The following is a 13,989-nucleotide window of genomic DNA, read 5'->3' as shown; positions in this document are numbered from 1 at the left end:
CATTTGTACCTGTTTTTTGGAGGTCTCCTATACTTGAATAATAGGAAAAGGGGACATAGCCTAACACATAGAGCCAAGACTTACGGGAGTGAAGTTAGGAAACGCTTCTACATGCAAAGGGTGGGAGATGTTTGGAACGCTCTTCTGCAAACGGCAGTTGATGCTAGCTCAATTGTGAATTTTAAATCTGAGATTGATAGATTTCTGTGAAACATGGGTATTAAGGGATATTGGGCTAAGGCGGGTATATGGAGTTAGGTCACAGCTCAACCATGATCTCATTGAATGGCGGAATAGGCTCGAGGGGCTAAATGCCACTGCCACTTGCTGCCTCCTGTTATGCGCCACCTTCTCCTGCAAGAAAGCGAGAAGTGTGTCGTGCAGGATGTCTGGGTAATGTGCCTGTCATGGTTGAATAGATGCCAGCCTGTGTGACCTGTGAGTTGTGGATGTGCGGCTTGCAACAGTGGTAATGTGTATGGGTGAGAGGAAGCATCATTGGAATAGTTGAGTGCAAATTGAAAGAGTTTGTTGGTAGGTGGGTGTTGGGGGGGTGTAGTGCGTTCAGCAGTGGATGCGGCTAGTGGTGCAGTTGGTAGGAGACGCCACTTGACAGTTGACCTCACTCACCTCGACCACTCGTGTCAAAGCATTGAATTTCTTCCTGCACTGCATCCATATTTGTGGTGCTATGTGCCTGGCATTGACTTTGTCTCCTACTGCCTCCCATTGCCTCTTGAGCATGTGTCTGGAGGGCCTCTTGTCCCCCTGTGGATATAGGATGCTCCTCCTTCTGTCCACCTCTTGCACCAAGGCCTCTAGTGCATCAGCAGAGAACCTTGGTGTGCACGCTCTCTCACAGGCCTGGTACAAACTCAGATCATTGGTGAGGTCTGGCATGCAGATTGGATAATGTAGGATTTAGTAGTGCGCAACCTTTATTCAATGTTTTAACATAACTCAACAGTTTGTAAACAAAGGGACAGGACTTGCATCTATGTTTTACGTGTGCGATGTCTGATCTCCATTCAGACTCCATGCGGACCCGCATCTTATTTTTTGCAAATAAGAGGTGCAGCCTGCCTTTAAGAGGTGCGAGCAACTCATGTGAGATTTGGGTCCCTCCTGCTGGTGAGAAATGTGAAGCTGGTGAGAACGTCGTAGCTCGGCCTGATGGCTGCGTTACAATCAGGTAAGTCAGGAGCATCGGAACCACCGGACGCGGGTTAATCACGCACCGCAATGCCTGCACCTGGATTCAGGGGTTAACCAATTTAACTCCCCATAGGTTCAGGCTCCAAAACCACAATTTAATCTAGGCTGGCACTTCAGTGCAGTACTGATGGAGGGCTGCATTGTCAGAGGCACTGTCCTTCAAATGAGACATTGAACCGCAACCTAATTTGCCTGTTCAGGTGGATGGAAAAGATCTCCTGGCGATATTTGAAGAAGAGCAGGTCATTCTCCCACTGTCCTGAACCAACATTCCTTTCTCAACCAATAGCATAAAAAAAAATGATTAACTGGCCATTTATCTCTTTTGCTGTTTGTGCGACCATTCTGTGCACAAAATGGCTGCTGTGTTTGCATTCAAGTGTAATTCATTGGCTATGAAGGACTATGGGAAATCCTGAGGATGGGAAAGGCATTATATTAATCCAAGTTTGTTCTTTTTATTTAATGTCATTCTCATGCAGTGACAGGACTATAAGTTTACATTCAAAATTCCATATTTTTAGAACTGCAATTTAAATGGGGTAAATGACTATTTTACTCCAGCAAATTAATCTGATTGTGTTTTGCATATTAATGCAACTGTTTACATTTCTTTTTGCAAACATAATTTGCTAATGAACTCCAAAATTGATATCAACACGATGCCACAGTGCGAGTTTTCGATTGAAATCCCTTAATTGTTCTGAGAAAACATGGTGCGTTTTCTTTTGCTGTCTTTTAAATCAGCCAGGCCTCTATTTTTGTGCTCATTAGAGTTAAGGACTGGCTTGAGGCTGGCGAATTAAACACTCCCCCCTGGAGGATCAAATGACTACACTAACCGCCCAGTACTGCAGGCCACCAGCATCAATATGCATCTTGAACACTGTAATGCTATAATAAGACTTCAGCCAAAAAAAAAATCCCAGATTAAATGGTGTAATTGTCTTGCAACATACAGGTCTCTAAGAGCTGAAATTTCCTTAAGGATTACAATTATACAAAGTCTTTTTAAAGCTTGAAATAATAGGCTATCTTGCATCTATGCACATGTAATTTATACCCATTTGAAGTTATTGATGATCTGATGACATGCAATCCTCTTTCTATTAAAGTCACGGAGGAATACTGATAATGAGGACGAGTGTTTGAGATTTTTCAGGGTTTCACCTTCAGCCTCTCCTGCAGTCTAATGATGGTGTTAAACCTTAACCTGAGGCCAGACAGTGGTGACATGTCAGTGGTCATTTTAACTTTCTCACCTGGAATTTTAAACCTCCAGCTTCATTAGAGCTGTGATTTAAAATCGACAATCATTTCCCGAACTCACATAATCAGATGCATCCCTCCTTCTCACTGCCTACATACTCTTCCTTGCAAAAATTTTTTTATACGTATTCAACTTACAACAATAACTTGTGATGAGATTTTCCTTTCCATATTTAAGTGAGATTTTGGGAAATAGCAACATTTACTAAGCCAGACATTGGGTGAAAAAGGGAGTTTTTTTCCTGCCTCATGACAGTCATGTTTTTGACAAGAACTAAATACTTATCAATTTAAGTCCCATATATTTGCAGAATGTTTTGGCATCTTACGAGCAGAGATTGAGGCATTGGATTTTTTTTAAAAATGTAACACTGGTGATCAGTGCCCGGTGGCATTGAACCCGCTGGCAGGACTCGAGCGAACCAGGAATGAGAAATTAGGCAGCCATTGCTTGCACCTTTCCCCCACTGCAAATGCACCCTGCGGTGACTCCATTATGTGCTGCACACCCACGGTATTCACTCCTACTCATTCTAAGTGGGAGCCTCATTATAGATGCTTCCAGCATGCTAATGAGGGCCTTCATCAGGCCCATTCACATTTCTGGTTAAACAGCCATTAAAGCGAAGCTGACTAAAGCTCCAATTTAAAGGGACAGAAGGACACAATTGGATTTTCAATTTTTGCAGCTAATGTTTCGTGCATTAATAGTTTATTTACGTTTCAGCTAGGTGCATTTATCCAGCTAACACTTAATATATTTTTCCTGGGTTTTCCAGATAAGACCATGGAGGGAATGTTTGCATAATGAGAGAAGCAGCAGAATCATTTTTCCCTACGGTCAGAGAGACACAGACTGTTCAGAACCTCTTTCCAGTGAAGAGCCTTAAAGAAGTCACGATCTGTCAAGAGTCTTCCACAATACCAGCTCAGGGAGTGCCATGGAATCTAATTGGAAGCTACACCAAGTAAAGTGCCCTTTGGCAATTCGCTGGGGGTAATTTTTACTTTGGGCGATAGTGTAAAACGTGCAATGTTGGATCAGCCGGCCGTTATACATCTCTCCCGATTTTCATTTCCATTAATGTCAATGGTCTTTTCCTCTTCCTACCTTCATGTTTCACATTATCACCCAAAGTCAAAATTATCCCCATTGATATCCGAATGCTGGGGAATGCTTTAATAGTATCTCAATCACTGTATTTCATGATTTAAGATACTATAAGATAGAAGTCACACCGGGAAGAACAGTAGGCATCAGAACCAGATTACCACACCTGCCATGATGCCACCCATCATATTTGCCCTAGCACACGTACCTGGGAAGGACCATGGAGATTTGGCCCCACACATCATGGATTAACGTGGAGACACCTGCAGGATGGTCCCACTTGCTTTAAGGAGAACTGCAGCCAACCTTCACGGAAGGGGCAGTGACTGGCAAGGTTACTGCGCTGACAACTTTTTTCATCTCTGCTTCCTTCCAGTCTAGCACGTATGGAACAAGTCACTGATGCATTGGTCAATATAGCTACTTTGTTTCCATTTCTACCGACCAGCACTAGGGACATGACACTGCTGCCCAGTTTCAATGCACTGCCTGATTGCCCAAAGCACAGAGGAACTAGCACTAAATATGCCACAGGTTGCTCAGCAATACTTTGCGGCATGCATACTTAGCCCATGACTATAGCGGTGGTTTGCAAACTGGAGTCTGTGAACCCCTGGAGGTTGGTGAGGTCACTGGTGCTGAGGTCACTAACCAAAACTGTCAACAGTTTTAACATGAATTCAAAAGTTGTACAGACTCACTTAGCTTAGCTCGGTCTCTTTGTTCTGATCATTAAACAATGGGGCGACAGAAAGGAGGGAGCGCATCAGTTTGAAATTAAAATATGAAGGATGCAACGCTGGAATGTGGCCCAGTGACTATTTGCATTGATTGCTTTACCGTGGTGCCTTTACTACCTGTCAATAATTGCTACCTGCTTTCAGACTAAATTCATTCTTATATTGCTATGTCTAGGAAATTTGTGAGACAATTCTTCCTCTTTAATGTATCATGCCATAATGTTTTCAAAACCACATTTCTGTCGATCATAATCTCCTTTGCTCCTAACTGAGAATCACGTTATGCAACCTACGGAGGGATAAACTTCACAAAGTATAGACCAGCATAAAAAAAAGATATTATTTGTAATTGGCCTCACTAACAGTGGGGAAATTCCTTCATGCTTATGAGGATCCTGCTAAATGATTTAGAAAAAGGTCAACCACCACCTTCTCAAGGGCAACTAGGGATGGGCCATAAATGCCGGCCTTGCCAGCGACGCCCACATCCTGAGAATGAATTTTTAAAAATATGTATGTGCATAAATATCTGAAGGAGACAGAACCAGCACTTGGGCTAACGCAGCATGGAGCTGGCCTATGTAAACTCTTTGCTATTTATTCCTGTGTCCCAAGCATCATTTTTTCCAATGGTGTAACAAAGACAGAGGAACCAACAGAGAAAGAGGCAACATATCCTGGGAGTCTCAGACACAGGACAGTTTGAAAACCATTGAATTATAAGGCTGATGTGTCTGGAAGAGTTTAAGGAGGTCTAACACTTTGTTAAATTGTTAATGCTAAAAAGATCATGATAACCAATGATTCAATCAGATAAAGAATCCTTTATATACTATCTATGCTCAGTTGGTCATTAATAGTTTGTAGGGTTCACAAGCAGAATTTATTGACAACACTTAATAAGTACTTATTTTCCATGGTAAGTGCTAAAGTTATTTGGACAGTCTATATAGTTTTTGTAGAAACTCCAACCTTGATGAATAATATTTGATGAGTCAAATTTCTTGAAGTAATATTATAGTCTTGATAAGCTAAACAGGGAGGATCTTGCCTTAGATTTCAGAAAGTCAAAAGTTTAACAGCAGAAGTCCAGAGACATTAAAGCAAATTCTGAAAATAGGAATCTTAGATTATGTTCAAATTCAGTTCAAAGAGGAATGCAATTGTTTTTGTGATAATTTAAAGAAGTCTTGTATGACTGTATAAGTACAGGCAAGGTGTTGTTAACAGAAGACTATGGATGACTCTTGAAGACATATCACAGAGAAGAGAGAACTGTTTCAATACAATTAATCAACTGCTACTTCATCAAAAAAGGGTCCTATATTTTCTATAATAACATTGTCCAAGATATGGACTTAATTATGAACAGCAGAATTGCTATCTGCAACTTTGCTATCTAAAGTGAAAATGGATATCTTTGCTAAGTGCATGCTGTAATCCTTGAAAGCTGAATATTATTGATAAGTTATGTTAAACTGCATCCAGCTGAGGCCATGATATTGTGATTCTGAACTGAATTGAGCTGTATTAAGATGAACATAGTTAATGCCGTGCTATTGTAATTCCAATACCAAGATATTGTTCTATTAATGATGAGTAAGTTGACAATCATTTTTATCTTCGACTAATAGAAGTTAATAATATTTATTTGTTGCACATTAACCTGTGTCTTGTTCAGTCTTTGATGGCTTTGCAGTGAGCCAAGAGTTAAATAGGTGCTTGCAATTGAGCTGGTTTATGCAGGGTAACTGAAGATCCTATTTAGGCACCATTTCTAAACCCTACAGACAGATCGTGACTCCTATAGTAAACAATATTTTCTGTCCTGTTTCAGTTTATCTGGGCCAGCTGCACAACTGCAAAGATCGTGCTTAAAACTTAACATTTGCTGCTGTGGACAAATTTAGGAAGAGATCCTCTTTTCTTTCAAACTACAGCAACGGGTCCTGCAAAATTCAACCACCTTTTTTATTCAGCAACCTAAAACAATACCGATGATACAAAGCCATCTATGGACAATTGTTCTTGTTCACCTGCTTCTTTTTGTTGCAGGTTTTTAACTAGAATATTTCAAATAGTTAAGCAGCTTGACTGGCTTAAAATGAATGTTTGGCAGGTCTGAATTTTTAACTAAACATAGGCTGGGAAATTCCTCCGAGCTGCTCCCACTCCGCTGACGTTACTTTGTTGGAAGTGCGGCGGAGACCATACGTGTGTAAACAGGGTTTCCATCGCACTTCTGGTGGTGTAATGCAGGCGGATTGGGAGAAGCTCCAAGGAATTCCCCGGCCATTGTCTTCATAGACTTCCAAGGCTATTGTCTCCTCAAAATGTCTGATTATGTGTCTAAAGAATTGCTTCGGCATATTGTCAATAATAGAAACTCACCAATGACTGAAGAAGATAAGCAGCCACCCTATGTTATGCCTTGTCCTTGTTAAATTCATCCTCTCACTGGATGACAGGTACATTGACTGTCAAAAAAAAATCTACCAGGCACACTTTATCAATTTTTTTCTTGACACATGGTCAGGTTGTCTAGATTACAGACATATCAAATTATTCGAGTATCGGTTATGTCAGAAAACTGCCACTGAATGAAGCCAAGCAAGGCTTTCTCCCGCCCATTAGGGTAAAGCTTGCCTTGTTCCTGCAGAATGGACTGATCTATGGTGCCAGTAAGGGGCAGTGTCAAGTTCTCTTGACATTACTTCAATAATGTAGATTGAATCCGAACTCAAAAAAAGCCAATTACACTGAGCAGTAATTGTTCAAAGCCATGTATCAAACAGAGCTGGTCTCCCATACTGCTGTGCATGAAGTGATTTTGCTTTATCCCTGTGTAAATAGACAGAAAGTGCCAACAGTTTATTCCATCTTAAAGAGGGAAGGGGATGATTTTTCATTAGTATTAGCCTTAAAATTATCCCTACATAAACAACGATAACAATATTGAATTATAATATTTTTGGTACTTTCAGAAATCCTTTGATGCCAGGAGTGAACATACATATAAAAATGCTGTCACTGCCATGACTGGAATGGTTCATCTGTGCTAAGCAGAAAAGAATTAGCCTAACTCTTAAATGTTGAACTGCACACTTACATGAGTATTTCATTAACAATTGTACAATTCATTGGAGAAAGTGTTTGCTCTGCAGACCACACTACTTCACTATTCAGCTAACTGCAGTTTCAATCCTGCCCATGAGTCAGATTATAGTCACAGTGCACTTGTGAATTTTGAAAAGCCACCCTCTGTGTGAAGACCAGCCATTGGCACAAGGTCTTGTAAATTTTTGCCCCTCTGGGACAGTTTTAGAAAAGGGAAAAGGGCATTGGATTTCATCACTAAAATGACCATTCATTTCTATAAACTAAGTTGCATGGCCATTTTGGCATATCTGATACAGGAATTAACTTATGTGTCAGTCTTGGCTCAGTGGTGGCACTCTTACCTCTGAGTCAGAAGGTCATGGGTTCAAGACCTGCTCCAGAGACTAGGGCACATAATCTGACACTCCCAGTGCAGTATTGAGGGAGTGCTGCATTGTTGGAGGCACAGTTGTTCAGATGACATGTTAAACTGAGGCCCTGTCTGCCCTCTCAGGTGGATGTAAAAGATCCCATGACATTATTTGAAGGAGAACAGAGGAGTTCTCCCAGTGTCCTGGCCAAATTTATCCCTCAACCAACATCTCTGAAACAGATGATTGCTGTTTATGGGACCTTGCTGTGTGCAAATTGTCTGCCACATTACATTACAACAGTGAATGTACTTCATTGGCTGTAAAGTACTTTGGGACGTCCTGAGGTCATGAAAGACACTATATCCTTTCCTTTCCATTTTGAAGTTTCTGGCACAGAAAGAGATCATTCAGCCAATTGCGGCTATGTTAATCGCACCGCCCTACTTTCAACCTCTAGCCCTGTACCTTCCTCTGCTTCAAATATTTACCCACTTTTCTCTTTCCTTACTTCTTGTAATATGTATCTTAAATGTTGTTTTGAAGATTTTGCTTTATGGGAAAAGACAAAGGGAAATGGATGCAGAGATCAGCCATTGACTAACAGCTGCACCTTTTTATTATTTAGAAGGATTAGAAATTCTATTTATTGTCACATTTTATTATTTCATCATGGGAGAGCACAATGCATCTAAGAGTTATTTGCTTGGTGGTTGACTCCTACAGTTTGGTTGTGAAAATTGTTTAATGTGCATGAAGAGGGCTGGAGATCCCAAGAGCTGGTAGAAGCTGTGGATGGGAGAGCATTTGACTGTCAAAAAGTAATGACTGAAGAGGCCCTGTTCAACTGGTATTCAAATTCATCATAGCAATGAAATGATAAGAATTGTATCGTCAAAAAGACAGGGTTGATAGAATCTTAGAGAAAAGCACAGATGCGAATTTGTTTTATAACAGAAGAGGGTGTCGCTTCTGCTGCACACAAGTCCAGGGTCAGCAGCGTGTCACCTTACCATGTGTGCATTACGTGCTGAGCGTTTTGTCAGATCAAACTGGCAAACATTGAGTTTCTCCCAAAAAAATATTTGGAGCTATTACAGAGCATGAATTATAAATGTGCAGGGAAATGGAAACGGTGCAATGGGCCCACTTATGACACGGGAAGGTATAAAATATTATTCAACACTGATATGAATGCCTTTCATTCCATTTCTCTTTTATGGAGCATCTGTTTGCTAACATTTCTACCCACTGCCATGTAAATAATCACTAAATTAGTGAATGCATGTACAATTTCAGCTCAAGTAATATTCCTGTCAAGTCAAACAATAAAACTAGATAGAGGTACCTCAGCTCTATCTCCCTATTTAAATGGACAGTGCGCAAAAAGATTGAGTCTGCTTTCCGTAAATGAAAAGAAGTTTACATTTTCATTGCTCAAGGACAGGGAGGGCATAAAACGATTTGATTTTAATTGAAATGATGATTCATTTACAAAAAGGAACGGTTATTTTTTTTTTAAAGTCAGACTTGGCGGAATACGCAATGACAAGCTTTAAAATCATTTTGGGTTGCGGCCAGTATTTTTGCAGGTGACCCTAATTCACGACAGGACAACTGCTTGTGTAATAAGCATTCTGAATTTATTGTTTTTAACGTACAAAGCCATCCTGATAGTGCCTAGGTGAATAGGTGATTTAATTTAATTATTGGTTCCCGGGCACTTGCATTTTAATCACTTGCTAATTTTCTCTCGGGTCTATTACCGGCCGATGATCAGTTTGATTAATTTTTGCTGACGTCGCCAGTGCTTGTAAGAATTGACTAACCCCTAGATGTACATCGACAACCTGAGGCTGGATTATGATTGATCATGTCGGCTTCTTCGCCTGATAAAACCTAATCAGTGTTCACAGCAATTTAAGTAATGAAAGCTCATTATCGGCATTCGCCGAGTTTAAGAGTTTTTTTATGTTCTTCCACTGGTCAACCTTTAGGGACCTTACAGGATCGATCTCGGAGTGCAGAGAGTTCGGAATTGCCCTGCAACTGTACAGACAGAAAGACTTATTTCTGCTGACGTTGCCTAAGCCTGTATGCACTCCCTCACCTTTCAATGTATATTGACAAGATGGGGCTAGATTATGATTGATTATGTTAGCCTCTTCATTACTTAAAACCTAATCAGTGTTCTGAGTAATTTGAGTAATGATAGCTCATTATCAGTGGAATTTAAGAGTTTCTTTTCCTTTCCTACTAGCGAACCTTTGGAGACTTTCTAGGATCAATTTAGAAGTGCAGGTGGCCTTGTGACACTCTGCAAACCACACCTATCAATTAAAAACATCTCTAGCTGACTGCTTTGTGGTTTTGGCTGCGTGAAGTCAATGTTAACAAGCTCACATTATTGGTGCACATTTGATGATATTTCTCAGGGTAACTCATATCTCTCTATGGAGAGATATGGAGTGAAGTTGTGTTATGTTATATTAGCATGGCGTTTGTATGAAATTGCTCTAACAGCTGTTTAATGAAGGTATTAACCCATTTCAAATTACAAAAGATTGACTAGAGGAATTTTATGCAAATATATGAAATGCATGAGTATAGACATTTGCAGGATAATGCATAACATAACAGCATGCAAGTTCAGATTTCAGTGCATTCTCCTGTACTTTGAGATGCGATGCAAAAGACTGCAGATTATTTTGTATCCGTTGCATTTTAAGTCAAAATACTATGGCTTTGTGAATAGGTCCGAGCAATACATGAGAAATGTGACAATCAGTTGGGAAGCAGGTACCAGCACACACTGAACACAGACAGCAGATGCAAATTATTCTTGCATCCATGTTTAAAAGGCTTAGTGGCCATACTGAGCGTAAAACTGTAGCTAAAATGTCCCAGGAGGATGCTTTCTGACCAATGAGGAAGAAACTGTCAGAGTATTAGTAACAATTAGCAGATCAGTAGAGTGTTTGGCCATATAACACAACTAAATAGGCAACAGAAACCGTCTGCGCTTTTGTAATAAACATAATTCAGCTGTAGAGTGTCTCTTGTAATGCACGCAAATGCTCAAAATAAAGTCTCACACACAACCAGTGTTTTTATGAAGTGTAGTCACATCACTGCACACCACCGCAGGAGACTCCCTATAACGAACAGTATCTTCAATCCACAGGGATAAGGTTCGTGCCAGTTCTCTTCCTCTTGTATATCAAAGGTTGCCAGTCCCAAGAAAATTTTGGGGCAAGTTGCCAGTCTTTCTCAGAGTGACAGGTTTATATTTTATCATTTGGCGGCAATCCAGCCTGTCTGCTTTCATTTTGCATTTTACCATCGGGATCATCTTTGTTTCTACTGAAGTGAAAGCAGAGACTTCTAGCTTTCCTGCAACTATGTAACGGGGGCCAATGTGCTCCCCATCTTTGCAGGTAGCGGCCAATTTTTGGTTCCCTACTGTTTCACCTGCTGGTTGACAAAAGATGACAGACTAAGATGAAGAGGCGGAGGAGATTTCAAGCTGGCTTACTAAAACTGACATAAAATCTTTATTTTAAGTAAAATATGTAACGGGCCGGATTTTCCTGTGAGGGACGATTTGTTAAGACTTTTCATGGGCTTTTGCATGACAAGTGACTGTCAATGGGGCATCCAAACAACATGGTGCCCTCTACAGGGCATCTGGGACCTGCGTGAACAGGGAAGGCAGCTGTGTATCCCCTTAACCAATTAGATTGAAGCATGTTAATAAGCAGCGTAGAGTCAGAGCCAGGAAGTGTAAGTTGGAATAGTGAATTCAGGTACAGAAAGCAAAATAAAGAAAGAGTAAGAAATATTGAATTATGAAACAGAGACACAAAGAAAAAAATAAAAAATGATTGTTTTTTTAAAATGTCCAATAACAATTAAAATCAGAAGGAATGAGACTGCACATTTGTAAAAGTTAATTTTCAGTTCCGGAGAGGTTGTTTGGTCATCATTAAGACTTACCACTCCTTTAAAAGGATACTTAGACTTTGAAATGACTTGAGGTACCTTTTTTTGGTGAGATTAGTTCGTATTCGTCAGGTCACTGCAGGAACTTCACGCTGTTCCACTCATTTCAACAGGGAACTAGCTAGTGAGATGTCGTTCTCCTGGAGTTTACAGAAGAGGCTTGTATCTGGTACAGCGACTTCTAGATTTCTGCATTTGACTGCGCATGTGCGCTGGCTGGAAGTTGCTGTACCAGATGCACAGAAAAATCAGGAAAATCCAGCCCAATGTATAGAACATAGTGAAAATTCTGTTAAGGTGTTGTGATATCACCCTTTCGACTGGCAAATGCTGGTGTTAAAATATGTTTCCTTTCATCACGAGACCTCTTACAGTCATGTGATGCACATATAGTACCAGCAACATCAAAATCCATTAAATGACGTTGAAGATCAAAACAAAATTTGAAATATCTTTTAAAGATCTGACTGTAAAAACTGTTTCAAATTGTACAGTGTGTGAAGCAGGTACCTTAGAATGGGGCAGAAAATCAAAATTGCTGGTCTTGGTCCAATAAGGACTGAGAGATTCAAAAACAACATGTTGGCATCAACGTGTTCCGGAAAATAGCACACAGTTTAAAACTCTCCATTATTTCTTTTGTACCTCTGAGGAGCATCTAGACCCATCTCTTCCCCTTTTTTTGGAAGGAATGTGGAGAGGTGGGATTCATACATCATGGGCTCAATTTTAAAAGGGGGTCAATGGGCCCGCGGCAAACCAGAATGATAAAAACTTACCTTTCCCCACGCGATCGCGACTTAATTGGTGGCCCTTAACATGGCTTCCGGGTTTGCCGTCCGAAAGCCGCTCAGTGGGCGGACTGCGCACCCGCATGACAGGCTGTCAGCTGGAGCATCTAGATTTAAAGGGCCATTGCTTCAATGGATTTTGCTGGAGCAAAGAGCAAGAAGACCCAATAGAGCAGCATAGGGGTAAGGCTGCTCCAAGATTTAATGATGCCTCACTTGAGGTGCTACTGGCCGGGGAGAGGAGGAGGAGGCAGCTATTTTACCCGGCCGACAGGAGGAAGCACCCTGCCTCTGTCACCAAGAAGGCCTTGCGTGAGGTGACAGAGGAGGTCACCAGCAGCAACAACATATCCCGCACCTGGATCCAGTGCAGGAAGCGTTTCAATGACCTTACTAGGTCAGCAAAAGTGAGTACACTTACTGATTCTCCTGCATTCTGTGGTGCACATCACCCCCGCCCCCCCACCAACTTATTTTGCACTGCCTCGCCCACTTAAAGTTCATCCTCAACTTACCTTCACTTCCTGAGCACTTCCTCACCTCCCCATTTGTGACCCCACCACTACCACTCACCCCAATCCTGATCCAATGTGATTTCTCTCTCTCTCATACTCACCCTCTGATGTATCTCTTTCATGGTCAGCCTCACCCAAAGCAATGTATTCATTGGCTGACCACTTCACCATCACTCACTCACACATCTGTACTTTCTCCACTTCTGGGAGAAGAGAGCGCAAAATGCACGCGAGAGGGCGAGGACTAGAGGGGGGGTCACAACAAATAGTGGTCCTCACAGAGGAGGAGGTGCTGGAGATCAGCCGCATCCTCGAGTGCCTGTCTGTCGGGGATGCCGAGACTGGCATCCCACAAACGTCTGGTGAAACAACTTTAACATTCATCACACACAACATGAATTGGTGTTAACAATGGTTGGCATGTTGAACACCTCAGTATGCTCATCGCAACATGACACATCTGTGATGATGCTTAATATCGCCTTCTGTTCTCTTACAGGCCCTTCAACGACCACAGTGGCGGCAGAGGGCGATTCCTCAGAGGAGCTCCAGGCCTCTGAGGGCGCACCGTCACATCTTAGCAAGCCATCCACCAGCGCAGATACTCACACCTCGGTGGGTCCTTGTAGTCCATTAGTTGGTTTGGTACTTGGTGAGTCACCACACACAAGTGAGCACGAGTAGACACTGGTGGCAGGGGCAGCTGTGAAGAGTCTGAGTCGGTGGGCGCACTCCTCTCCAGCTGGATGCAGATGCTGAACCCCCGGGGGCCATCCTTTTAAAGGAGAATGATTGAGGGACAGCAGCACATTTGTGAGGTACTGGAGCAGGTGCCACGCACACTCTCCACAATAGCGCAGAGGATAGAGGAGTCCA

General features: G+C 41.7%; 1 long non-coding RNA gene across 3 annotated transcripts in view; it reads left to right on the top strand.

Moving 5' to 3' along the window:
• LOC137301872 (uncharacterized) overlaps nt 1–5,991 on the top strand; it is a 135,494-nt gene extending 129,503 nt beyond the window's left edge. For 2 of the 3 annotated variants that reach the window (XR_010958378.1, XR_010958375.1), the window contains one exon: nt 3,264–5,991. This is a non-coding gene — a long non-coding RNA (uncharacterized lncRNA). Of the gene's footprint in view, nt 1–1,032; nt 1,193–3,263 lie in introns of all 3 variants that reach the window. The other variant, XR_010958379.1, reaches the window with a different exon arrangement.
• The last annotated feature ends 7,998 nt before the right edge of the window (nt 5,992–13,989 follow it).

The sequence above is a fragment of the Heptranchias perlo genome, chromosome 34 (assembly GCF_035084215.1).
Source record: "Heptranchias perlo isolate sHepPer1 chromosome 34, sHepPer1.hap1, whole genome shotgun sequence".
Taxonomy (NCBI): Eukaryota; Metazoa; Chordata; class Chondrichthyes; order Hexanchiformes; family Hexanchidae; genus Heptranchias; species Heptranchias perlo.
The sequence above is the reverse complement of the archived record's forward strand: the minus strand, read 5'-3'. Positions and strand labels throughout refer to the sequence as shown.